Consider the following 27,693-nt stretch of genomic DNA (forward strand, 5'->3'; position numbering starts at 1 on the left):
CTGCTGAATTGTATCATACTTTAAGATGAAACAAGAATGCTATGAAAATAATATTAAGCTCTTATCTAACTATGCTATTAAAATTTATATGCAAGTTTTGAGATATCATAGGTTCATAAGCAAAAGCACAGAACAGGAGGGCACACAAAAACAGAAGAGTCACTTAGCACCATAGACTTCCATTAAGCCCTCCAAACTCTTCCATTCCATGGGATAGAAATTTTAAAAATGGTATCCGTCAAGACTACATAAAAACAGCTTTATAAATTATAAAACATGATTTTGTTCTCTAGCAATGTGAAAATCAGAAATATTCTATCAAGGCAGAAAATAAAATCATAGAAAAGACTCAAGTGTCTTTTTCTGGAAAGTTCAATCTGACACAATTAATATGCATCCTTTCCATGGACCAGCCGATGGAGTAATGGTTAAATCACCAGACTCCCACATAGTTGACTGGGCTTGGAGTACTGGACCTGGAGGCTTGAAACTCATACCATGCCTGTGTGCGTGCATGCCCCAAATCCCACAAAGAGAATGGAGGAGAAGGGATTGCAGAGTAGCTACCCCCCTTAAGGGGGGGTGGCTTCTTGCTTTCTGTCTCTCTGTCTCTGTCCCTCTTGTGAGCACACATGCAGTATAGCAAAAATCTCTCTCTCTCTAAAAAACAATAGGCAAACCTTTCCAAACATTTTAATCACTTGCCTCTATATTTCACAATGTGTTTCAGAATTTATATCAATGTATATATTCATTATAATTGAAATGACAAAAAAGTGTATGTGTTATGACTTGTCACTGTTAAGAGTGATATGTTTATATCTAACATATCACTAACATGTACTGTCTATTTTTGTCTATCAGTCTCTCTCAGGAATTGATAAATTGGTTCAGACTATAAATTGGAACCCACTGTTAAGTCTAAGTCCTCTGCTTATAAGCTATGTAACCTGGTACATATTATTTGTCTATTTTATATTTGGTTTTGGTCTGTAAAATGATAATATTATTAACATAATTTGCCTACTTTTTTTTCCTGAGGACTAAATGTATTAATATATGTAAAATGTTTAAGAATGTGTTTGATAATGGTAAATGCTATAAAGGTGTTTGTTATTATCATCTATGTGTTGAAGTATGGTCTGAGAGATTAATTGGTAAAAAGGCTAGCCTCTTCAAGAAGGAAACAGAGTGTTAACAAAAGGAAGAAAGATGAATGAAGGTGAAAAATCCTTGATGGTGAGAGGATTAGGTGGTTGTGATCAAGTGGATTAGCTGAGGACTCAGTCTTTCTGCTAATCACCATGGTGACTTCTGTGGTAGTGGGAGAGATGCCTCACTTACAGAAACCTGAGCTTGTTTTAGGAATTTCGAGACAATAAAGCATGATACATTTTCAAGGACAGTCTTATTTCTGGTCTGTTACTTTGTGGGTATTACAAAGTAGGCCCCTCAGTGAGAAAGCTTTCAGTTTTTCACAACTATAAGATATTGTAGGTCTATTACTCAGATTTGGTATTTGATTTGGAGTCTCAAATGTCTTTGATCTGTCTTTCCACAGCTGTAAATTATGTTCTCCATATCAGCTCTATCACAACTGAAAGAAATATTTTTTTTCTTTTCCCACATGCCTTCTCATTTTCCTTCTTCCATAGTTGATTCAGACTTTGAGAGAAAAGTCAAGAGAAGAAATTTATTAAACCCTCTTGAATCTTAAATCATATTCTTCTCTGTTAAATAAAAAATTAAGGCAACATGGAAGTATAATTTCTAGACAGGTTTTTAAAAAGAATTTTTCAAACATTTCATGTTATTCCTTTAATTGTTAAAAAAATGCTCTAAGATTATACCATATTTAAAAATGACAGACGAAGGTCATCATATACCAATCCTAATGGATTTCCAAGGAAGGATTAAATGCCATCAATCATATTTTTTTTTCTTTTTTTTGAAGAGGTTTTTGCTATAGGGTGTGTGTGCTCGCCAGACAGACAGAGAGAGACAGAGAGACAGAAAGCGAGAAATCACTCTCCAGGGGAGATGGCCACACCGTAATCCCTCCTCCTCCATTCTCCTCTCAGGATCTTGGGCACACACGCACATGCGCCTGGCATGAGTTTAAGCCACCGGGTCCAGGACTCGAACTGTGGTCGACTACATGGGAGTCCAGTGACATAGCCATTATGCTAACTGCTGGTCCCCCATCAATCATATTTTAAGAGTTCACCTTCAGGTATATAAAGGGAAATAAGAACCTAACATTTATTTGAAATCACTTTCTTCTCAGACTTAGTTAAGAGCATCCTCTAGACCTATGTGTGAGTCTTCTACATGGCCTGGTAGATCCAACAAATAAACTGTAGAAATACGGTGAGGAGACGACATTAAAAAGGCCATGCCAATGTCTCAGAACAGGGAAGGCTATATATTTGCTTTAAGAAATCAGAATTATGTTCTTATGATATATGTTAAGAATAGGTAAGTTTGGTTAATTAAACTAGGAGAGAATAGTTTAGTAAAAGATGGGGGACAAACTTGTGTATAAACCCAAATTATTTAATGAGGAAGAAAGATTTAAAAACATGACTTCATATATACAGCTCTAAAAACAATTAAATTTACCATCGTTGATTATTATTTTTTTCTGGTGTACATAGTTTTATTTTACATTTTATTTCAAGTTCTTTTATACATTCGATCATGTTATTTAGCTTGCAAAGTGAATATTCCAACATGTGTACATTTCTCCCCAGTCCAGTTGATAGCTATAAAGTTATCTTCAACAGATAATAAAGATAATACCCCATTTCAAGGACATCGTGATTATTTAAATAATTATTTTTTCAGTTTTACGTATTTCTGGGAAAAAAAGATATAAAAAGAAATCAGTCAATTGAAGTTATTAAAAATTGTCATGAGAGCATCCAGTAAATGTAGAAATAGTCATTCCAGAAAATCTACTAAGTCACTGTAAGAACAGCATACATCTGTGTAGTTTGAGTCAGCCTGCTCCTCTGCCCTTGGGACTGCATCTTAAAGAGACTTTTCTCTGGGTCTCTACCACAGGAGAGTGCACCCCACAAGATGGTGCTCCCCCAATGCTCTCCTACAAGTCTAGGGTTATGGGAGAAGGACTCAGATATTTCTCATCACCATAGCCTCATGTTGTAATACTCTGCCAGACTTTCAGACACAAAAGCCACACATTATGTGGTACCATTTAAATGCAATGTCTCAAACTGGCAAATCCACGGAGGAAAAGAAAAAATAAAAGTCAACAGTCGTCAGGATCTAGGAGGAAGGGAGAGTAAGGTGTTACCACTCATGGCTATGGGGTAATAAAAATATTCTAGAATTAAATAGTGGTTGATGTTTATACAGCCTTGAGAATATATCAAACAGCACTGAACTGTGTACTTTGAATTTTATTGGTTGTGAATTATATCTCAGAAAAAGGAAACAAAACAACAAAAAACAACAAAAAATACAATTTAGCACCATAGTGCTTTACTCATTGAAGTTGCTAATAAATACTTCTAGTGTCTCAGAAAATTAAAATCAAACACAAACTCCTCAAACTGTTACGGCAGCCTCTCAACTAGATGTGAATTCAATGAAAAATGATAAAAGTCCAACTAGCTAAGAGGGCTTAGACACCGTCTTTAAGCACTAATGATTTATGCAGACTCAGTATGAGCCCAAGGTAGATGGACTAAAAGATAAAAATGAGAAAAAAAATCTAAAGAGGAACGTAAGAGGCTGCATGATACTGAAGAAATAGGTCTCACAAAGTTCCTCCCATTAAGTCAGGAAACAAATAAATGACTTCTGGGAGAGGGGAGGAGAGGATGTCAGTATCCAGGATGATGTAATAAATTATCTAAATTTCCAGTTTTCAACAAAAATATTATGAGATCTACAAAGAAATAATGTAGTCGTACATAAGAGAAAAAAAATCCGGCAATCAAAACTGTGAAGGAGTCTAGTTGGATTTAGGAAACAAAGACTTGACAGGAGCTGTTATAAGTATGTTCAAAGAACTAAAGAAAAGTGGGGCTAAAACATTTAAGGAAGGTCCAGGAAGAGGCATATTAGTAAATGTGTATATGCCTATGATCAAGGATGGCTAAGACTGCAGTATGAAAACCTCTTGGAGGTGTTTCTCTCTCTGTCTCTGTCTCTGTTTCTGTCTCTTTCTCATGGAAGAAATAAATAATAAAATTAAAGGGAAGTATAATGATATCTCATGGAATAAGGAATATAAATAACAGATTCTTTAATCTTTTTAATATTTCTAATCATCCTTTTGATATTTAATATCTTTGACATTTTTATGTCATTAAATACTTTTCAAAAGAGTCAATTTAATTTCTTCATAGTATTCAATGGTATGAAATTGATCGTATCACATTAAACAAAAGAGAGGGGTTGAATTGAAGTATCTTTCTGCAGAAAACATATTACTTTTCTTTATACACTGTTCCAATTTTTGTAAATACTCCCAATAAATACACTCTCCTAAGTATTTTCTAACACTTCATCAGTGTCTAAAGATAAATTCAGACTGCAACATTTAGGACCTTTGATGTGTCCTCAATACTTCCTTATTTTCCACTAAACAAAATTCAATGTCCTTGGGCTGAGCTGGTTTTCAAGACCCTGCTGTGCATGAGTCAAACTTAAAGGTTCTCTGATCCATATTTATGATATGCCCCACTTTCTCATGCCTTCAGGATTTTATTCATATGCTCCATCAGACTGCTTAGGTTTTTTTTCTTTTTCTGTTTGTTTTGTTTTCCCCAGATTCTTCATGTGTAAATTCTTCCTCTCTTCAAGGACCACCGTGCACTTTACTCCCTCGATGAATTTCCCTTCCATCGAGCAACCAAGAGGATCTATTTGTCTCACGGCTGTCAGAGCTCTTTACCCATGTGGATTTTTCTTACGGCACTCATTACTTTCTATCATGGATTGTTTGAAGGACTTGCATATCAAAAAGCTGGTGCATGAGGTTTCAAGGGGCTCAGTACATACCAGCTCTTTCCTTTTTTCTTTGTTTTTTCCTATCTGCATTTCGAACTAAATGAGAAAAAGAGTCTAGAAGATGGAAGTCACAATAGTCCCTTAATTATTGATAAAGCAAAAACATGCTTTCTGGAATTACTTGGCAATATTGTCACCTACAATGCTGCCCCTGTAAAATTTATGGTGTAGAGGAAGAAACTGTTTTGTGCTTCCTGTAGGCAGCCGACCTTCCAAGTGAAAGGAGAACAAGAGAATGTGGCTTTAAATATCTAGTTCCACTCTCGCACTCACCGTCAGGGGATGAGGCATGGATACGAGGATCATTTGGCAATGGCCCCTTCTCATAAAAAACCCAAACATTCCTGGGGACCAGCAGTTAGCATGGTGGCTATGTCACTGAACTCCCATGTAGTTGACTGCAGTTTGAGTCCCAGACCCGGTAGCTTAAACTCATGCAGGGTGCGTGTGCGTGCGTGCCCAAGACCCCGAGAGGAGAATGGAGGAGAAGGAATTGTGGCATGGCCATCCCCCTTGGGGGGTGATATCTCGCTTTCTGTCTCTCTGTTTCTCTCTGGCAAAAAAAAACTCCCCCCCCCAAAAAAAAAATTCCTTGACACTGATTAGCTTCTTTTTGCCTCTTAACCAATCAGACTTACTGCCTCCCTACTTTAGCATGGCAGTTCCCCATTGGGGAGTCCTGCTTGCAAACTTTCTGAGGCTGCTGCTTAAACATCACACCTTTGTAGATTCCCCAGGAATCCCATCAGGGTGAATATTTTGTAGCAGAAGAGACAGAAATACACCTAGCCAGTTATTTTAAAAGATTTCAAGGTCACTCCATATTCAAAGTTGAAACTTCACTTTCTGTTCCCATCCCAAAATACGTATAGGCCACTTTGTCCCCCTGGAAAGTCAGTGTCTTCAGGTCTACATCTGGGGCTGAAATTCCACTGGAATGGGTACAGTGATTTCTGGACTCTGATATGCCTCAAGAGTTTACAGGTTATACAGACTTGTCCAACACTGACTCTCATTCACACAATTTAACAATTAGGCACACCTTGCCAATGCCTGACGAAGTAGTCCCAGGCAAATGTATGTTGCCAGAACCCAAGACTTAATGTGTGTAAGGCACAGACTCAGGGCTACCTGGGGGATGGAGGTTACACAAAAGAAACCTAGATGTCTGCTTCTCCAGAATCTCCAAACAGTCAAAGCCTGTTGTCTAGAGTTCATGTTCTGCCAACAGTTAGATGAATCTCCCTGCATGAGAGATTCATGGTGTCTGAGTAAAAAAATTCACTGTGCATGTTACCTTCATTCCTAGTGAGACACAGCTGCCTTCTTGCAGTTTTTAAAATTTGCAATGCTGGCAGCCGTGTCACAGGCTCATTTTATATTTCGAGGGTTTTTATTTATTTTTTCAATCTATTACATTTGGAACACTTTTAATTTACATTCCTCTTCTAAAGTCTAGGGAGGTATTAGGATCAGACTTCTCCAGACGGTGGAAAGAGCCCTGTTTAGTCCTGTGCCATGTGGTCCTCAAGTCTCATAAATGTTTCAGATTTTGCCTAAAACAGCAAGGGTAGTTAGGAGTCCATTTGGCTAGCCAAGTGAATGATGATGGTGACTCAGATCCAGGTAGGGGTGTTGGAGATGGGTGAAATGATCAGAATCTGTATGTGCGTTGAAGATAGAATAACCAGGAGTTGAAGACAGATTAGGGAAAAGAGAATGAACACTCACAGAGATCCTAATTTTTTGGCCAAAGCTTTTGTAAGAATGTTATTGTCACCTACATATTGGAGTTTCCCCTTAATACTTACCCAAGAATGATGTAAGTATTTTAAGCTCTATCTTCCTGGTCTTATTCTTCAGATCTTTCAAAAGCTTTTACAATTATTTGGTATATCTGTCCCTATCTTCAAGTGCTTTTCCCAAATTACTCACATTGTGGCCTCTGAGACTCTACCAGGACAGTTCTTAGCAGTGTCTAAAGATTAGCTCCTTTAATGGCAGGGGTGGTGGCTTCACTGGTTTTTTCATCACGGACCCTTTTGTGAAGTCTGATATAACCCACATGCCTCTATTTTTTTTTTTTTTTTGAGAGGTTTTTGCTCTAGGGCACGCGCGCTCGCCAGAAAGACAGAGAGAGAGAGAGAGACAGAGAGATAGAAAATGAGAAATCACCCCCCAGGGGGGATGGCCATGCTTCAATCCCTTCTCTTCCGTTCTCCTCTCAGGATTTTGTGCATGCATGCACACGCACCTGGCGTGAGTTTAAGCCACTGGGTCCAGGACTCTAACCCCGGTCTGCTACATGGGAGTTCAGTGATATAGCCATTACGCTAGCTAACTGCTGGTCCCTAGCCCACATGCCTCTTAAATAATACTCTTAAATGTAAACAACAACAGATAGGATTATCAAGCGACCTGTTCTAGTCCATTTTGTTGCTAATGACAGAAAATCCCTGCATTTGGGTAACTTGTAAAAATAGAGATTCAGCTCAAGGTTGGAGATCCAAGTTCCAAAGCCTAGTTTTGCTAAGGGGTTTCCTGTTGGTTGGGTCCCAAGGTTGTGCAGGGAGACTATCACATTGTGCGGAAAAAAATGTGCATCTGCATCTGTGTACATCTCTGTTCTGATCTCACTTCCACTTCTTATAAACCCGCCAGGAGTCATTCTGATAGGTGCCCCACCAAATGACTTAGTAATCCCAAAAGCCCCATCTTTTGGTATCATGTAGGTATTAAACTCTTCTTAACACCTTCACAAACAAATTTCAACCCATGAATTTAGGGGGCATACAAACCATAGAAAGAACTAATAATGTGGAAGAAAAAAGAAGCAGTTGTCAAGAATTGTTTAAAATTTGTGTCATAGTTATGAATGTGTTTCTTAATAATGCATTAAATAACAGGATCTAACACTGAGTCCAATAATTAATTTCAAAGTAGTGATGAGGATTAATAGTATTTGAAGATCTTGGCAAAAAGGGCAATGTGATTAAATATGTGTGATGTGTACTGGTGACAAAGTAATAGATACTGCACATACTATTGTGACTTATTGCTCAAAGTCATCATCGGAAGAAATACTAAATTTCAGTACTCCAGGTGAAATTAGTAAGTGAAAATTCATTGTATTTTCACTGACATTCAAGTCTGTGGATCTTTTGTGAGGTTGAAAGACCAGAACATGTCATGTGTTCTATAATGGAACATGTTTGAACTTTGAAATGAGTTGAATGTTATATGAAGAGAGAAAGTAGGTTCCCTGTCTAACACTTATTATGTAAGGTACCACATTAGATTTCTTTTTTTCTTTTCTTTCTTTCTTTTTTTTTCTTAAGAGGTTTTTGCCTTCAGGCACATGTATTTGGCAGAGAGAGAGAGGGAGAGAGAGAGAGAGAGAGAGAGGAAGACAGTGAGAGGGAAAGTGAGAAATCACTCCCCCACTCCCCCAGTGGGGATGGCCACACTGCAATCCTTTCTCCATTCTTCTCCTGGGAAATTGGGCACCCACGCACATGCACCTGGCATGAGTTTCAAGCCACTGGGACTAGAACTCAAACTGTGGTCAGCCATGTGGAAGTCCAGTAACACCATCTGCTGGCCCCTACTCACTAGATTTCTTTAATGGTTATTCATTTCTTGTGACTGAGAGAGACGTAAATAGAGAGAGGGGGAGAGAACTAGCACCCACAGCATGGTCCTGATGCAGTCCACCTCTAATCTTCAGTCATACCCAAATTATGGGCAAGCTTGTGCCTAGGATACTCAGGGACTCTGCTAGAAGTAAACTGAGAACCTTTCCCTGGGATATTGTTTCACAGAGCATCTCATTTGATTGCTGCACCTGCATCTGGCCTCTATACTAAACTTTTAATGCACATCATCACATTTACTTGTTAAAGAAATGTGTTAGAAATTATTTGTTTTATGGATTGGGACCTTGGGACCTTGATAGTGTAATTTGCCTAAGTTCTTATGATGGTTAGTTTCTGACCTAGGACATGAATCCAGGCTTGTCCCGCCCCAAAGGATATAGAGTATAGAGTTTCATCTAGAAATCAATATGCCTCTCTGCACTTGGGTAGAAATCTTATCATCTCCACAAATCTGTCAACTTCTTCAAGCCAGAGTTCAAGCTGATCATCTCAGCAGCTCCCACCAGCTTCATAGAGTCTTATATGTTGCATAAAGCCTATTATATTTTGATTTATAATTATTAAAATACCTAAATGCCTTTAAGACACAAAGAGATGTCAACATTTCTTTAAGTGCCACTATTTTGCCATCTTTATTGTCAAGCAATATAAGTGTTAATAGAGGTGTCTACAGGGGAACCTGATCTCTAGAGATACTGGATAAATGTATACTGTGTCAGCTCGTGGATAATACTGGAAATTAAAAGCCTTCCTGAAATGTCTCACCATGCAGTGGATATATTCTTGTTTTGAAATTACCTATTGAAACTGTACCTAGAACAGCAACCAACTCTCTAAATGAATGATAATCACACCCAAACCAGACTAACAGTAATGGTAATGTAAACCCAACTACTTGTTTGGTGGTTCCGATTACACAGTTTACTTGGTAAAACACAATCTTAGAAATTTCTTTAACTACAAAAAAAAAAAAAAGAAATTTCTTCAACTGAGTGAAAAAAATGATTGCTAGCACTACATCTCTTTTTCCATAAGAGTCATCTTGTGTATTAATTGCATCATCAGCCTGTTCATTGATTTTAATGCCTTGCAGTTTGCTAAAAATGAAAGTCTCTCAAGTCGCTGTAGGATTCCTTGAAATTTAATACATACACTGGTTAGGGGATAGAGAGATTCTGCTGGCCAGCTTTAATTAAAAAATACAATACAATGAAAAATAAAACTCTAGGCTGGCCAAATTACTTTCTGTTCAGTGGGGAAAAAATTTCAGATAAATCAGACTTCCTTGCATTTACTTTACTAATGAGGAAGTACAGACCAAGCAAAATAAATCTCTTTTTGCTGAAATGGCAATTTGTTAGTACTAGAAGTTTTATTTCTTATTGATTAGGTAATAGATATAAAGAGACTCATTACTCTTGAGTGTCTTGACTTGATGAATGTTAACACCAGACAGCTTCAGAGTGATTTTGAGTAATTCTGAATTCACGTATAAAGGATGTGTATGTTCTGCTTTGTTGGTAGGTTGCTTTAACTACAGACATTCTTCAAAATAGGAGGATATACAAGAGACAAATGCCAACATTTCCGATTTATTTCTTAAAAGTCCAATTCAGTATTAGAAAATGCATTAGAAAATTTTTTTGTTTTAGTAATGTAAACTCCTCAAATTTAATTCTTGGGGCTGGTCTAAAAAAAGCAAAGCATAGTAAGAAGAGTATGAGCAGACCATCAGATGGCATAATGGTTACATCACTGGATGCTCACATGGCCCATCACGGTTCAACTCCTGGACCCAGCAGCTTGAAACACACTGGGTGGGTGCGTGTGTGTGCCCAAAATCCCAAGAGGAGAATGGCGGAGAAGAGACTGTGGGAAGGCCATCACCCCAGGGGGTGATTTCTCACTTTCTGCCTCTCTTTGTCTTTCCAGCAAGCACATAGGCCCTATAGCAAAAATTCCTCTCTCTCAAAAAAAGAAGAGTCTGCATCACTGGATTTCCACATGGGCAACTGCAGTTCTAGTCCTGGACCTAGAAACTTGAAACTCATGCTGGGTGCATGTGCATGCATGTCCAAAATCCCGAGAGTAAAAGGAGGGGAAGGGATTGCAGCATAGTGATCCCCCACCCCTGCCCCCCAAGAGTGATTTCTTGCTTTCTGTCTCTCTTTCTCTCTATCTCTCTGGCAAGTACACATGCCCTATAGAAAAAAAATCTCTCCAACACAAACACACAAACATACACACACACACAATAAAGAGTCTGAAACCTGAAAGATCTGGAAGCAGTAGAACTTTGGGTATATTCTTGTGTCAGGAGCAGTCCCTAGGTCCCTAGATGCTGCAGTAATATTTACACATACAGCATAGAAACTATTGCCAAACTATTCCTAATGTGGCATTTGGGGAACATCTCTCACTTGCTCGCTTTTTTTTTTTCTTTTTTGCCATTTGGTATTGTATGTGATAGAGACCAAAAAGTATTAATGGTTTTTATTTTTATCGTGGTGCTCTCTGATTAAATGGCTTGATACACAGCTGTCTTTGGCACTGTTGAAAGAGTTCTGACTCAACCCAGTGGTCTGACAGGCCTTTAGTGAAGCCAAATTAACTAGTTCTTTTATGTAGTTTGTTTTCCAGTAGAACCTCATTATATTTCTATAGGAAGTAGGTTAGCCTAGCTTGGGTTCAGAGATTACAAGCCAAAGGAACTGATCTCAACTTTTTATTTTATTTTTAATTTAGAAATCTGATACTGTCTGGACCACCAGTTAGCGTAATGGCTATGTTGCTGGACGCTCATGTAGTTGACCACGGTTTGAGTCCTGGACCTAGTGGCTTAAATTCACCCTGGGCTCATGTGCATACTTGCCTAAGATCCCGAGAGGAGAACGGAGGAGAAGGGATTGCGGTGTGGCCATGCCCCCTGGTGGGGGGTGAGTTCTCGCTTTCCATCTCTATGTCTCTCTCTGTCTTTCTGGTGAGTGCGTATGCCCTATTGCAAAAACCTCTCAAAAAAAGAGAAAAAGAAAGAAAGAAAGAAAGAAAGAAAGAAAGAAAGAAAGAAAGAAAGAAAGAAAGAAAAAGAAAAAGAAATCTGATACTATCAATTTGCCCCAGCCATCGTCAAGCTAGTGGAGAAGCTAAAATATGGACTAAGGCATCAGACCCTTCCAACTGGGCAGGGCTTCCACTCAAGCAGATAATGTCTTTTTGGTTTAGAAGAACTCGCTTATGCTCTTTGAGCTTCATATTTCTCGGGTAAAATGAGAAGAATAAGATGAACACTATGGGTCTGAGGTGAGGAAAAGTGGTAACAGATGAAAATGATCTGATTGAATGCCTAACACATGGAACAGTGCTCTGTAAAGGACAGCAGTGTGGTAGCATGACATGACACAGGGAGCTTGAAGTAGATTTTTATTTTAGAAAGAGAAGTCTGGAAAATAGACTTAAGAGTGAGGGCTGGGGGTGAGGTTGTATCCTAGAAGCAGAAAAGCCATCTCTGAAAGTCTAGGATAGTAACGGAATACAAAAGACTGATTTCTATAGCAAAATGCCAATTGCGATAATAAGGTCGACTCCATCTGATATTGATATTCTTGGCCTTTCCTAAAAATCATTATTTACATAAATTATATGGGGATAAGTGTAGTGTTAATGATTTTTTCATTTATGTCCTACCAATGACTGCACTGACATTCTGTCTCTCAGTGAAGAGAAACAGAGATTCCATTTCACACAACAATTAGGGCATTCAGATGTTAGTGTCATGGACACTTTTTATAGGCCTAATACAGCAAATGACACTGAAACCAAGCAAAGATGAACAGGCCCATTGGATCTCAGTGACTGACATTTGCATTTGTTTTATTTTCAAAGTACACCAGATTTTTGGAGAGGTTTTTGCTATAGGGCACATGCACTCACCAGAAAGAGAGAGACAGAGAGACAGAAAGCAAGAAATCACCTACCAAGGGTATGGCCATGCCGCAATCCGTTCTCCATTCTCCTCTCAGAATCTTGGGTATGCACACACATGCGCCTGGCCTAAGTTTAAGCCACCAGGTCCAGGATTCAAACTGCAGTCAACTACATGGGAGTCCAGCGACATAGCCATTATGCCAACTGCTGGTCCCCATATGGTGTTTTTTGTATGTGGTCCAGGTACTATCTGCTTCAGTACTCTTTGGACTGCTTGTTGAAAGTACTGGTTTGGGGGTTCAGTCCAGACCTTCAGATTCTTTTAGTGGATCATAGGAATCAGTTTAGAATTCACTGTTGGAAGTGATGTTTATGGAAAGGCTGACAGGATTGTTCCTTCCTTCTAATGCCAAGAAGAGCTCAGAGACTGCATGGGAGCCCACTATACTAAGGGGCCAGCGGTAGGATTTGACTTTCCATTTGTGAGAGCATCTCCCCTGTGGCATACACAGCAAATAGCCCAAATGTCCATTCTTACTCATTTAGCAGAAAAATCAGAACTTTTCTTATTCTCTGAAAGTTCACAATGTGGTGTACTAAATGCATATATAATGAACTCATTATTACTATATTGTTATAATTGGCATAATACATACTCACATATTGATTTAGAACATATCGTTTGAGTACATACCATTGTGGGCATATGTTAACAAATCTTGATTTTTGTACTTAGATCTTAGGTTTTTTAAAAAATGATTTGTTAGTCTTTTCTGTTGAATCTCTTCAACCTCTTTTTACTAATAGCTTTAAAAATAATTTAAAAATGGGACCAGCAGTTAGCATAATGGCTATGTCGCTGGACTTCCATGTAGTTGACCGCGGTTCGCGTTCCGGACCCGGTGGCTTAAAACTCATGCTGGGCGCATGTGCGTGTGTGCCCAAGATCCTGAGAGGAGAACGGAGGAGAAGGGATTGCGGTGTGGCCATCTCCCCTGGGGGGTGATTTCTCGCTTTCTGTCTCTCTCTCTCTGTTTGTCTGGCGAGTGCACGCGCCCTATAGCATAAAACCTCTCAAAACAATTAAAAATAATTTTGTAGAGATGAAGTCTGACTAAATAAGTAATAATATATTTTACAAAGATGAATAATATTTTAGTACCAGCAGATTGTGTAATGGTTACATCACCGGACTTCCACATGGCCAACTGTGGTTTCAGTCCTGGACCCAGTAACTTGAAACTCACACCAGGTGCATGAGTGTACATGCCCAAAATCCCGAGAGGAGAAGGGATTACAGTGTAGACATCCCCCATGAGAGGTGATTATTCACTTTCTGTCTCTGTATCTCTGTTTCTCTGGTGAGCACACCTGCCCTATAGCAAAAATCTCTCTAAAAAAAAAGATAAACAATATTTTTTCATCAAGATAAGTTTTAGCTTTGTACATGTTGTAAAGGAGAAAATGGTCTCTCTGAAGGATTATTCAATTTGTGTATCTAAATGGAGAACACAATAGCATTGTCTAAAAGTCATAGAAAAAAGAAAGTTATGTTCGTTTTAAAGTGGGTCCTTTCAGATATGAGCAAGGTGAGTTATTTGTTTAAATGAAGTATTGTTGCAATGGACTTCAGAAGAGTTAGCTAGCTTGGCATTGGGATAAATGTTTATATTACTTAACTTTACAATAAAGATTATAATTTGTTGTGCCCTCGGTGTGAAAGTATCTGAGTGGTGCAAATGGAATTAAAGGTAACTTCAAATCAGTTGGAGAATATAGTGCATGAGCGTGGTCATGAACTGTTATTTCCTTGTAGAACAAAAATAACAAGGAGACTAGTATCTTTTTGATGTATATACTTATTTCTTCCATCAAGGGAGTTCTGGTAGGAAAATAATAGTTATTTTTTTCTCCCAGTGAGAAAGGACAGATTTAAAGTAAAGAACTAAAAATTGGCTTGATAACTCAGAATAAAAGAGAATCGCCTCTTATCCAAGGTCTCAGAATTGGGAGCCCGAAAATGCTGGTGTCTGTACTTGAGCAGAAACTACTCTGGTGGGATGGGAGGCATGTGAGCTTAAATTGAGGGGACAGGTCGAATAGCACCCCTTATTACAGACAAATAAAACACAGGAAGTCACACTTGGTGAGAAATATTTATTTATTTAAAATAAAAAACATTTCATTGGCAAATAATAATTGTGTATATTTATGGGGTAAAATGTTAGGTTTGATATAGGAATACCTTGTAGAATGATCAGAGGAGGTTAACAAATATATCCATCACCTCATGTATTTATCTTTGTGTGTGTGGTGAGAACATTTAAAATCCCATGTGCTAATTTTTTTCTTTCCTTTTTATGACTTATTTATTTAATTGTATTACTTATTATTATTTTAAAATTTACTATAGGAGACACACATGTACCAGAGAAACAGAGACAGGGAAAGTGAGAAAGCAAGCCTCCAGGTCTGGGACTTAAACCATGGTCAGCCAGGTGGTTGTCAAGCACCTTAACTACCACACCACCTGTTGGCTCCCCTCATTATTGTAGCACTAGTCACAGTAACCAAGAGGTGAAATCAATCTAAGTGTCCATAAAAAGAAAAAAATAGATAAATAAAATGTCTCACACACACACACACACACACACAGAGTGAGATATTAGTTAGCCTTTTTTTTTTGGAGAGGTTTTTGCTATAGGGTGTGTGCGCTCGCCAGAAAGACAGAGAGAGACAGAAAGATAGAAAGTGAGAAATCACCCCCCAGGGGGGATGGCCACACCGCAATCCCTTCTCCTTTCGGGATCTGGGGCATGCATGCACACGTGCCCGATGTGAGTTTTAAGCCACTGGTTCTGGGACTCGAACCACAGTCGACTACATCGGAGTCCAGCGACATAGCCATTACGCTAACTGCTGGTCCTATTTAGCCATTTGGAAAGATGAAATCCTGTCCTCCGAGGTAACATGGATGAGCCAAGTAAACATTATATTAAGTGAAATAATCTAGACACAAAAAGAAAAAAATTATATGTGGAAACTAAAAACAGTTCTCCCTCACCCAAGTGGAGATATGATACTGGTTGCTAGAGGCCGGGAATCAGAAAGAAGAGGGACATAGATCCTAGCTAACAGACATAAATTTGCAGTTAGATAAAAGGAATAAGTTCTGTAGCATTGTCATTTAACTATAGTTAACAAAAAATTTGTTGTATATTTTAGAGTAACTAAAATAGAGGATCTTGAATGTTCCCCACCCAAAGTAATCATAATGTTTGAGATGGATGTACTAATTATCCTGGTTTGATCATTATGCATTGTATTCTTAAACTGAGAAAATCACACTGTAGCCTATAAATATGTACACTTATTACATCTCATGTAAAAAATGTAAATACCCCATTAAGTTTAGAAAGAAAATTCTGTCATTTATAACAACATCAACATGGATAAGTCTGGAGGCCCTTATGTTATGCTAAGTGGAATAAACTGGGCAGAGAAAGACAAATACAGCATTTTTTTACTTATGAGTGAAACCTAAAAAGGACAAACCCATAAAAGTAGAAAGTAAAATGACGGCTATCGGAAGGAAGCTGAGGCTGTGGAGGTGGGCAAGTGTAAAAAGGAGTGAAGGTTAAATGGTACAAATCATCCCTTAGAAAGGAGGAATAAGTTCTGGTGATCTCTTGCACAGCACGGTAACTATAGTTAGTAGTAATTAAATATTTTTAAAATTAAATAAGCTACAAGAAAGTTGAATTTTCTCTTTCTTTTTTATCTTTTCTTTCTTTCTTTCTTTTTTTTTTTTTTTTTTGTTGTTGTTGTTATTTGCCATTGGGCATATGTGCTCACCAGAGACAGAGAGGGAAAGTGAGAAATCACCTCCTAGGGCAAAAGCCGTGCCACAATCCCTTCCCCTCCACTCTCCTTGGGATTTTGATCACATGTGCAAACATGCCCAGAGTGGTTTTCAAGTTGCCGGGTCTGGAATCAAACTGCACTTGGCCACATGGGAGTCCAGAGGTTTAACCACCACGCCACCTGTTGGCCCCTAAAATTTCAAAGCTCCAAGCTGCATGATCTATGAGAGTAACCAGAACAAAAGAGTTAATGTCCCAGACATGTAAGAAAATAGAACTTTTTCTTTTTTAGTGAGATTTTTTTCTTATAGGATATGTGTGTGCTCACTAGAGAGACAGAGAGACAGAAAGCAAAAAATCACACTCCAGTGGGGATGGACAGGCCATAATTCCTTCTCCCCTGTTTTCTTGGGATCTTGAGCACACATGGACACGTGCTGATGTGAGTTTTAAGCCACTAGGTCCAGGACTAGAACTGCAGTTGATCATGTGGGAGTCCAGCAATGTAACCATTATGCTATCTGATGATCCATAGAACTTTCTTTTCTTTCTTTTTTTTTTTTTTGAGAGATTTTTGCTATAGGGCATGTGCACTCTCCAGACAGACAGAGAGAGGAGAGAGACAGAAGAAAGAAAGCGAGAAATCATGCCTCAGGGGGGATGGCCACGCCACAATCCCTTCTCTTCCATTCTCCTTTTGGGATCTTTGGCACGCATGCAAACGGGCCCGGTGTGAGTTTAAGCCACCGAGTCCAGGACTCGAACTGCGGTTGACTACATGGGAGTCCAGCGACACAGCCATTACTCTAACTGCTGGTCCCCATAGAACTTTATTTTTAAGAGAATCATCAATAAACTGGAACAATGATGTGTTTCTTTTTGTTTGTATTTTGCCATTTTGCATGTACTCTCGCTGGAGAGACAGAGACAATAGAGGGAGAGTGAGAAATCCTCCCCCCACTCACCAAAATGATGGCCATGCCACGATCCCCTTTCCTCCAGTCTTCCCTCAGGATTTTTGGCACCCACACACATATGCCTGGTGTGATTTTCAAATCCCCAGATCTGGGACCCAAACTGTGATTGGTCATGTGAGAGTTCAGCGCCTTAACCACCATGCCACCTGCTGGCCCCAGTGTATTGGTGTTAAATGGGAGTTGTGAATATGAGGTTTAGTATTCCCATTTTTATAATAATAGATTTGTCCACTAATGATTATAAGTTTTATATATGATAACAGCCCGAAGCACATGAGGGACTCATGCTATTGCCCAGGATCTGATGGGTTGAAGGAAGGGAAAAAGAAGATTGTGCTATGCCTAGATCCCATAGAAGGTCTCTCTCTCTCTCTGTCTAACTCTCATGAATGTGCATTTGCTCAATCATGAATATAGAAAAAATAAGGAAAAAAGTGATCAAAAAAAGAAAATAAAGATTCTAGGATTTTCTCTCAACATTTGACCTATTTAATTTCAGAAACCAAAGAGTGGAGTTGCTTTTTAATGCTTTTGGATTTATGTATAATATAATATTTTTTCCACCTTCCTAGCTGCTCTAATTCCATTGCCTCTGGGTATATTAAATGAAAAGATTAAAAACACAAATTATCATAACTAATAAAATGCTTCCATAGGCAATATAAAAGAAAAAAAAAAACTATATTTCTGTGGAGACCCCTGGTTCATACTAACCATGCTAATTACTACTCTGACCAAAATTATACTTCCCCTTGGCATATATTTTGTAATGGAAGAAAATATATTTTTGTTTTGGCTCTTTTACCTAATCCATTATTTAATTATTCATAGTCATCATAATGACTTACATATCTTTTTCTTTTTGAACTATCATAATGGCATACATATTTTTTTCTTCATTTGTTTGAATTGAAATTTGATGATAAGTCCTATCTTGTACTTGTAAAAGATATGACTTGATTGGTACTCTTCTCTAGAGTTTCTGATAGTCTGGATCATGAAGATTGTACTTGTAAAGTTAACATGTTTCTCTGTGTTCTATATTTTGTGTCAGTTGAAGTTTACTGTAGACGCATGACCAAATTCAAATTTGCTTGCTAAGATGATGCATTTTTCCACGAGAAGGCTCTCAATGTCTGACTGCTTGTCTTTTGGTGATGTCAATAGTGGTTGGGACATAGTACCTAAATCCAGTAGTTCACTGTGAGTTACAGAACGGTGGCATTCCCAAACTATCATTTTTCTGGTCATTTTTTATTTGGTATACTTTCGTAAAGATATGTTCCTTGTATCTATTATTTGGTTTTACTCAGCAGTATATTTTATATACAAAACCCACAATATATGCTTGGTACTTTCCCTTTATCTACCAATATTCAAGATAATTAAAATTTTTAAAGTTATTTTTCATTGTTCCCCAAAGCTGGTCAATTACACTTAAAAAACAAACAAACAAACAAACAAACAGAAAAAAAAAAAAAAACACTTGCTATTATAAACTAATGAACCTAACCATAGTTGGTTTCTCAATCCACTGCAATTATTATTACTGTTGTACCTAAAAAATGCCATTTTGCCATTACATTTGGGAACTAACATCTCTACTATATTTAATTTAATTATTTCCTTTTTTCCCCTAAAGTTTGCTTATTATTTCTTCAATGAGAGAGACAAAGGTAGAGAAAGGCATAGAAAGAGAGAGGGAGGCACTCAAAACAGTATCTCCATGCCACAATTCATCTCCAGTCTCAGCTGGCTCAGATTGCTGGCATGTGTGCACATGGCATGCTCAGGGAGATTTCAGGATGAGAACCTATGGCTTTTCTCCTATGGGCCCAGTTGCCTTACCTTTGAGCCACCATGTCTCCAGTTATTTCATTGAACTGATTCTTAAGGTCTTTTGATGTGACCTTAGTCATTGCTAGTGTCCTTGATGTCTGGTAGGGCAAGATGTTTCAGCCTCAACATCTCAGATCTGGAATCAGCCATTGCTCTAATGGTGTTTGTTTTCTTTTTCTGATAAATGGTATTTAAGAGTCATAACCTGAATGCTGAGAAGATGCTTATTTGTACAGGTTTCAACATTTTCTTTTCAATTTTTTGGGGGGGAGGAATTTATATATTTGTGGATATATGAAAAATCCATATGTGTTCACAAATATATAAATATATTTAAGTACAAGCAAGTATTTAAAAATTTTCATAGTGAAAATATTATATTGTGACATGCTTTTCCAAACAAAATATTAACATTAATATTTAATTTTGGACATGTTCTTTAAATCCTACATGCATACTTTTGAATATCTAAACTACATGTTAAAACAGCGGAATACATTCTATTCACACTTCAGATCTTTAAACATCGACAATCTATTAATATACTATTACTGCAGGACAAATTTCGGTAGAGGTCTTAGATCATTTTTTTTGGAGAGATTTTCACTATAGGGTACGTGCACTCGCCAGACAGACAGAGCAAGACATAGAGACAGAAAGCGAGAAATCGCTCGCCAGGGGGGATGGTCACGCCGCAATCCCTTGTCCTCCATTCTCCTCTCGGGATCTTGGGCACGCACGCACACGTGCCCGGCGTGAGTTTTAAGCCACTGTGTCCAGGACGTGAACCGTGGTCGACTATGTGGGAGTCCAGCGACATAGCCATTACGCTAACTGCTGGTTCCCAAGGTCTTAGATCATTTTTAAGCTCACTTGAGGAACACCAATCATTAACAATCATTTTTCTGTTTTATTCACAAACACTGATACAATTTGTTAATGTATGTTAACATAAAATATTTTCTTTAAAAAATGAATGTGTATTTATGTGTTTTAACTGGTAGAGTAGACTTTACTCCAGTCTGTTAAACAACCTATTTTTACAATGTCTAAATCTACTTTGCATGATCTGCTCCATCATTACTACCAGATACTTTTTTCAAATTATTAGAATTACTTTTTCAATGGGAGGAATAATCAAATTCGAGCCTATACATCTTATAAATATCTTACATCTAACACACACAGCTTTATAATTCATGCAATAGGCATGTCTAAAAAAATGAGTACTAAGTCTCAAAAATATTTAGATATCTATTTAAACATAGTGCCTTCTTTTTTTCTTTCTTTTTTAAGAAGAGTAATCTGTAAACATCTTTACCGTTAGTTCATGCTTGGTCATTTGCTGTGGTCATTGTGGAAATGGTGGGTATGACTGTATAACAATTTGGGAAGTGGACCATCTTTGTAAAAATATTACACTCCCAGAGGAATGAACAAGTCTTAGAATACCATGTGGTACAAATTCATGAAATCAATTTCTGTATTTAAAAACATAGCACAAAACAGTCCAAAGCTGTTATAGATGAATATTCTAAATCTGAGCCAACAGTACTAGACTAAAAATATCCAAAAATAAGGCCTCAGAAATAAATATTTCCAGTTTTTAGAAAAGACATAATAAATGTATATCCCATGGTCAGTGTACATAAAGAAGTCATCATTTAAAATCATTCTGGATGACATATCTGAAGTAAAATGACCTAGGTTTTTCTTCTGTTGATGTCTTCTTGTTTTGGGGACATGTTCTTGTTGTGCACATTATAATTGCTACAGTAATAGCGATCTGTACAGCTCCAATAATTGCTGCAATGAGAACATGAGTTAGCTTTTGCCTGCTTGGCACTTACATAGAGAATACCAAAGTCTGTCTTTTTACAGTGCTGTCCAGTATAACCAGATTCATATCTATAAGAAGCCTTCTGAGTAGAATCGATGCATTCACATTTTCCATGAATGCAGTAACCATTGGGGTCTTCAGAGCAAGGCATATGGTTTCTCTTTGATCACTAGCATCTTTCACATCTGGGCAATATTGATGTCCATCATCTTTCTTTCCCAACAAACTAGTGTCATCTGTTTGTGCAAGACTAAGATGTCTGATAGCGATATGTTCTTGCTTTAAACAAGATGCTTCTCAAACAAAACGGATTGTTATAGGAACTGCCATCAGAAGCACACACGGGATTAAAACTGTATCCACTGCCATCTATTTTACATACACGCCCAACATTTTCTGCATCTTCATCACACTCAGCTTTATATTTGCAGGTTCCACACTAGGAGTGTTTTCTGTGAACTTCAGCCCTTGACCCTTCTCTTTCCAGATGCAAAGCCATTATCAGACTAGCATGGTCCCCTTACGAATACTGTTACCTCTCTCTGGGGATTACAGGCAGCCTTTCTGAGAAAGCATTCATTTTGATAAGTGACTCCATTTCATCCAAAGACAAGAATGTAATTTGAATGGCACTGAAATGGGCATGCACACGTCAAACATTCTCCATCTTCTTTACAGACTCCTCCATATTTACATGACTAGTCACAAACTCTTACATTGACTTCTGGGGCCGCCCTCCCTCCCAAGCCTTCACAACACGAGCATGCGCTCCTGCAAGCACACCTGCAATCACACCTGCAATCACACGCAGAGTCTCCTCTTGCTAAATAATAATTATTTTTTAAAGAGAAATTTTTGCTGTAGGGCATGTGTGCTCACTGGAGAGACAGAGGGAAAGAAAATAAATCATCCCCCAGGGCAGATGGCCATAAAGTGAGAAATATCCCCTGGGGGGATGGCCACACCATAATCCCTTTCCCTCCATTCTCCTCTCTGGATCTTGGGCATGCATGTACATGCTCTCGGTGTGTTTTAAACTGCTGGGTCTAGGACATGAACTATTGTCGACTATGTGGGAGTCCAACAGCATAACTGTTACACTCTCTACTGGTCCTGATAACTATTAGTATAAGTACATATGCATATATCATTATGAATTATACTGATATATCCAATTCAAATTAAAATTTAAGACTATGTGTGTTTGTGTTTGTTTTAACAACTTAAGATCTTCTGTCTTAGGGGCACCTTTTATACACCCCAACAAGTGACAAGAATTCTGGTTCTTGACCATACTGAGAATAGTAGAATTAGACTATTGTATAACTACTCAATCATTTTATTCCATAATTCACACATAAGTGTTTCAGAATTATAACACCAGCATGCCAATTTCGAACACTATTGCCAGCAATATGATTAATGTAAAGAGTTTAAGGTTTTGTTTTGTTTTCACTGTTACTGCTGTCCTTAAATTATAGCCCACTATGCATTAAAATTATGATGTTTTAACATCACTTGAAACAATTCTCTTCTATGTGGTTATATTTCCAATTAGATACACATTTCATTTCTCTATTTCATTTTATTTTTTGTTTTTAAATATTTAAATTTTTTCTAACTTCAGTTTTTTTTTGAAATTTACATTTAATCACTGCACATTTTTACAGAGTACAAAATGTTTATTTTTTTCACAGCATGAATACAGTGCATATTCATCAAGTCAAAGATATTACCATATATATTATCAACAGATAACCTGATTATATTTCATTGTTTGTTATAAACTTAATAATTTTTTTTGTTGTTTAAAGCTATTGGTTTTTTGTTTTAAAATATTTCAGGAATATAAGACTTTTCCAATAAGAGAGTTCTTTGAGAGAAGGACTCATGCCATAAACTCTGCATTTTCATAGGATGTTGAATAGTACCCACAATACTTGTTGTAGTTAATTGAAGCTTAAGCCATGATCTAGATTCTGTTCATCTTTAAAGTGGGGTAAACAATTCTATAGGATGTACAGTATAGGAAGAAAATATTGTAACTTCTATTTATTTTATCAAACTTCTTAACATTTTTATTCTTATGTATGTTTATCATATACATAGTACAAAGTTATATATTCATGTAGAAATTATTGATAAATATATGTACACAAGTAGTGCATATTCAAGAAATTTTTAATCATAAGGATATGGTTAAAAATATTCTTGGGCCAACCTGTGGCATGGTGGTTAAGGTCGCTGATCCTACATGGTCGAACTATGAAGTTCGAGTCCTAGACCCGTTATTATGGCCGAATTTAATCCTTACAAATTTCAGGGGAGGGGTGAGTTCTATTGATTCTTTTTCACAGGTAAAGATATAGAGATCCAGAGAAATGAAATCATACAAATCAAAAAGCTAAAATCTGAATCTATGTTTCTGTAGAACTGTAATTTTTAAACACCATATTACTGTAATAACTTTGAATAAATTTCACGTGGGCCTAAATGAACCACCTAGTTATAGTCAGTAAGTGAATTTCTCATCTTGAGTATAGGTATTACAAATGTTTAAGTAGAGGGAAAGTGAATTTTTGCTTCTATTCTAGTGACTCAATATTTTTGTAAAATCATTTAGCTTGCTATATATTATTACTTGGATTTTGGATTTATACTGTTTTTTTCATTGCCAGAGGGCAAACGCACTTGCCAGAGAAACAGAGAGAGAGAGAGAAAGAGAGAGAAGGAAAACATCCCCTCATTAGACCATAGTCACACAGCAATCTCCATCTCCTTCATTTGCCCATTCTACTCGGATTGGGGGCATGCATGCACATGTGCCTAGAATGTTTTTCAAGCCAGTGGCCTGGGATTTAAACCATAGTCAGCCATGTGGGGTTTGGCTCTGTTAACCACTAGACTACTGGGCTTACCTCAGACATTTTTTATAAGATTCATCTCTTACTCATCAGCTCCTTTGTCAGTAATATGAACATTCTCTTATTTACTTATTTAGCAACTATTAATTTTCTATTCTGCTAGAAAACATGCTAGTTAGTTACTGGCAAGAAGATAATGAATAAAACACTTTCCAATGTCAAGGGACTGAACTCTAAATGGAAAGGCAATACTCTGAACAAGCAATCATAATTTAGTATGCTAAATGTCACACCAGGAGATATGCTAGGTGCCGCAAGTACAGATAGTCAAACCCCTGGTACAGTGATGGGGAGATAAAAATGGTTGTCCTTGAACTGTCTTCACTTGGTTGACTGCTAAAGTGAGTTAAACCGGTTTGTGTATGAGAGAAATGAGATATTTTCAATGATTCAACAGTATAGAGAACTAATGATTTGAAATATCATTTAATGTATGTTTTCTTCTCTGTGAATCTTTTCTTCTGAAGCCTTTCTAACATAAAATCGGACTTCAGGACCAGCCAGTGGCATGGTGGTTAAGATGGCTACATCCCACTATATGGTTTGAGTCACTGACTCAGCAGCTCCGACTCAGAAAAATATGCTAGGTATGTGCATATGCATGTCTAAATTTCTGAGAAGAGAGTGGAGGAGAAGGGATTGTGGTGTGGCCATTCCCCCTGGGCAGCGGTTTCTCACTTTCTCTCTCTTTCCATCTCTCTGTTTCTCTCTCGTAGTGCATGCTTCCATATAGCTAGTTAACAAAAAGACTTCAAAAAAGTAAAATTTCCATATGTTAATGTTCTTCAAACTTGGAGATTGTCAATTTATTGGGAGCAAAGTTGAAATAGTTTATTCTATTTTTTAAGATTGCTAGAGGGCATGTGTGCTCACTAGAGAGAGAGAGAGACAGAGAAACAGAGATAAGAATAAAGCACACCCAAATTGAGAATGACCATACCACTATCCCATCTTCTCCATTTCTCTATCCTGCTAGGATTTGGGGTACTCATGCACATGTGCCTGGTATGTTTTTTAAGCTGCCGGGGCTGGGATTCCAAGTGAAGTTGGTCACAAAGGATCTGGCTCCCTTAACTGCTAGGCTACTGAGTTATCCTGAGAGTTAAATTATTGTTTTATTCTATTTTATTTTTATTTATTTATTCTTTGGAGAGATTTTTGCTATAGGGTGCGTGTGCTTCCCAGACAGACAGAGAGAGACAGAAAGATAGAAAGTGAGAAATCACCCCTCAGGGGTGATGGCCACACCGCAATCCTTTCTCCTCCATTCTTCTCTCGGGATCTTGGGCACACATGCACATGCGCCCGGTCTGAGTTTAAGCCTCTGGGTCTGGGACTCAAACTGTGGTTCGACTGCATGGGAGTTCAGCGACATAACCATTATGTTAACTTCTGGTCCCAAGAGTTAAATTATTTTAAAGAAAAGAATTAGTGTTCTTTTTTATTTCTGATAGTTGTAGAAGGAATAATAAAGCAGCATTTATTTAAATCACGAAGTAATAGGTAAAAATTATTTATCTAATTTTATCATTTCAGACCAGGGTGAACAGACGTCACTGATAAAATTTACTCTATAATCGCATATACTTCATGGTGTCCCTGTACGAGAAAAATACATTTACTTTACTCTCTTCTTTTTCATGCTATTTATTTCCTAGCATTGTTCAAATATTCTTATAAAAAGTCTAAAATCATAATTATTTGCTTTCATAGGATAGGTGCCAAAGGCAACATGTCTCAGAACTTTTATTAAACCTATTTAAATAAAGTAACATTTGTTCATATGTTTGTGTATATATGTAAACCCTAAAAGTGTATGAACTGTAAAATAGACTCTTAACATGAGGTGCTTTAGACATTTTGAATTAATGTAAATACAAGTATCATTAAAAAGAAAAGACTTTGCAGTTTATGACTATGAAAGGGAGGAAACGAATCCAAGAATAATAGAGCCATTTTATTCTTTGAATTTTATTATGTACTTTTTGATAAGTTTATAATAGGCAATGGTTTTTAAAAGTGATTCTAAAGTACAAGAGGCAGGCACTTGAGAGAAGAAATGTTTTGAAAGGCTAAGGATTTTTCTTGGCATGTCAAGAGTAAAGCCTGGTTCAATCAGGGCATTGAGTTTTAAATCTTAAATCACCGAAAATGAAAAAATGTGCAATGCCAAAAAAGAAAAAAAAAAGTTTCATTTATGTAGAGAGGAGACTAAAATGCCTTTGAATTGAGGTGGGGCCTGAGGAATGTTTTAAGGGTATAAAAGACATGTAGATCAATGAAGAGCTCTCCTAATGCTCTCTGGCCTCTTCTTCAGCCAGGAAATAATTTTGGAGACAGGGATGCAATAGAGGTCCAAGATAGGTTTTGAGCTCTGAGCTCTGAGGAAGGCAATACTTCCACCTGGGAGGATGCCAGCAGAGTACAGCCGGCAGTGTGGAGACGGAGATGAAGTGTCTCTCATGTCTTCCAGCTCCTTTAGAACCTCATGGAGAGCCACAAGTTCCAAAGTGCCAAAAGCAGGATGCAGAAGGGAGCTGAGAATTAAGAACCCCTGTGCCTTCAGGGGAGTCTCTTAACTGTTTAGATCACTAAAAAGAGAAGAGATAAGGGAGGAATTATTGCAGGATTTTCTGAGTTGCTGAGTTGGTGTACAGTGATCACGAAGAATTAGAACTGCGAACAGCAGAAGGGGATAGCAAAGTGAAGTATGTCAGAGGAGAGGATAGCTTGCAAAGCAAGGAGGAGTCCCAAAAGGGGTTACCAAAGAGAAGCTGAGATGAAGGGCATTTAATCTAGCAGTCGAGGAGTCCCAGCAGTGGGCTGACTCTCTGCTAAGGAGGTGGGCTTTAGAAAAAAGTACATGATAGTCTGGGTGATTCATTATCCTAGTCTTCGTAGCATCTGTAGATCATATAGATTTGTACTTTTTGTTAGAATGTAGTTAGCAAACAGAAACAGTCGTCCTTAGCTATAATTGTTTTGAGCCCCAATGCAGCCAGTTCTCTGACTTGGCCATTGTAACTTGGCCATTGTAACTTCATCTTGAGTAAAGTTAACTTTGTCTATATCTTGGGCCTTTATCTTGTCTACATGTTTAATATCCCTATGTCCTGCCTTGGAATCAGTGAGAAGGACCATTAAATACTGGTCATCTTTACCTCTGTGACCTCTATACTTTGTCTATGCTGAGAAAAAAGAGGAAGTACTTAGATTATCCAGGGCCATCAGCAGGCTAAGCTGAGAGTAACCACGAAGAGAAGAGTCAGCTTTCCATCAGCAGAGCATAACAGTGGAGCATGACCTTGGACCAGATGCCCTGCTCCAGAGGTGAGACAGACATACAGATCTGCCTTGGTTTACAGCAAGGCTATATTCCAATAACCCCATTGTTAAGTTATAAATATAAGACAAGAATGAATTTAATACACCTAAACTACAGAACATCATAGTTTCACCTATCTTACCTTAAATGTGCTCAGGACACTTGTGTACTAGTGTTGCACAAAAATCATTACCACCAAGTCTATCATCTAATTAAGTGCTGAATATCTCATGTAATTTATTAACTCCTGCATCGAAAGTGGAAAAGAGTGGCTCTTTGCCATGGTCCAGCATTGGTGGCAA

The 27,693-nt window shown here is 37.7% G+C and overlaps 1 pseudogene; it reads right to left on the reverse strand.

Annotated features, from left to right (window-relative positions):
• The window catches only part of LOC102479300 (tomoregulin-1-like), a 148,273-nt pseudogene that overhangs the window by 53,955 nt on the left and 66,625 nt on the right, over window positions 1–27,693 (reverse strand).

The sequence above is a fragment of the Tupaia chinensis genome, unplaced genomic scaffold (genome assembly GCF_000334495.1).
Source record: "Tupaia chinensis unplaced genomic scaffold, TupChi_1.0 Scaffold000290_1, whole genome shotgun sequence".
NCBI classification, from domain to species: Eukaryota; Metazoa; Chordata; class Mammalia; order Scandentia; family Tupaiidae; genus Tupaia; species Tupaia belangeri.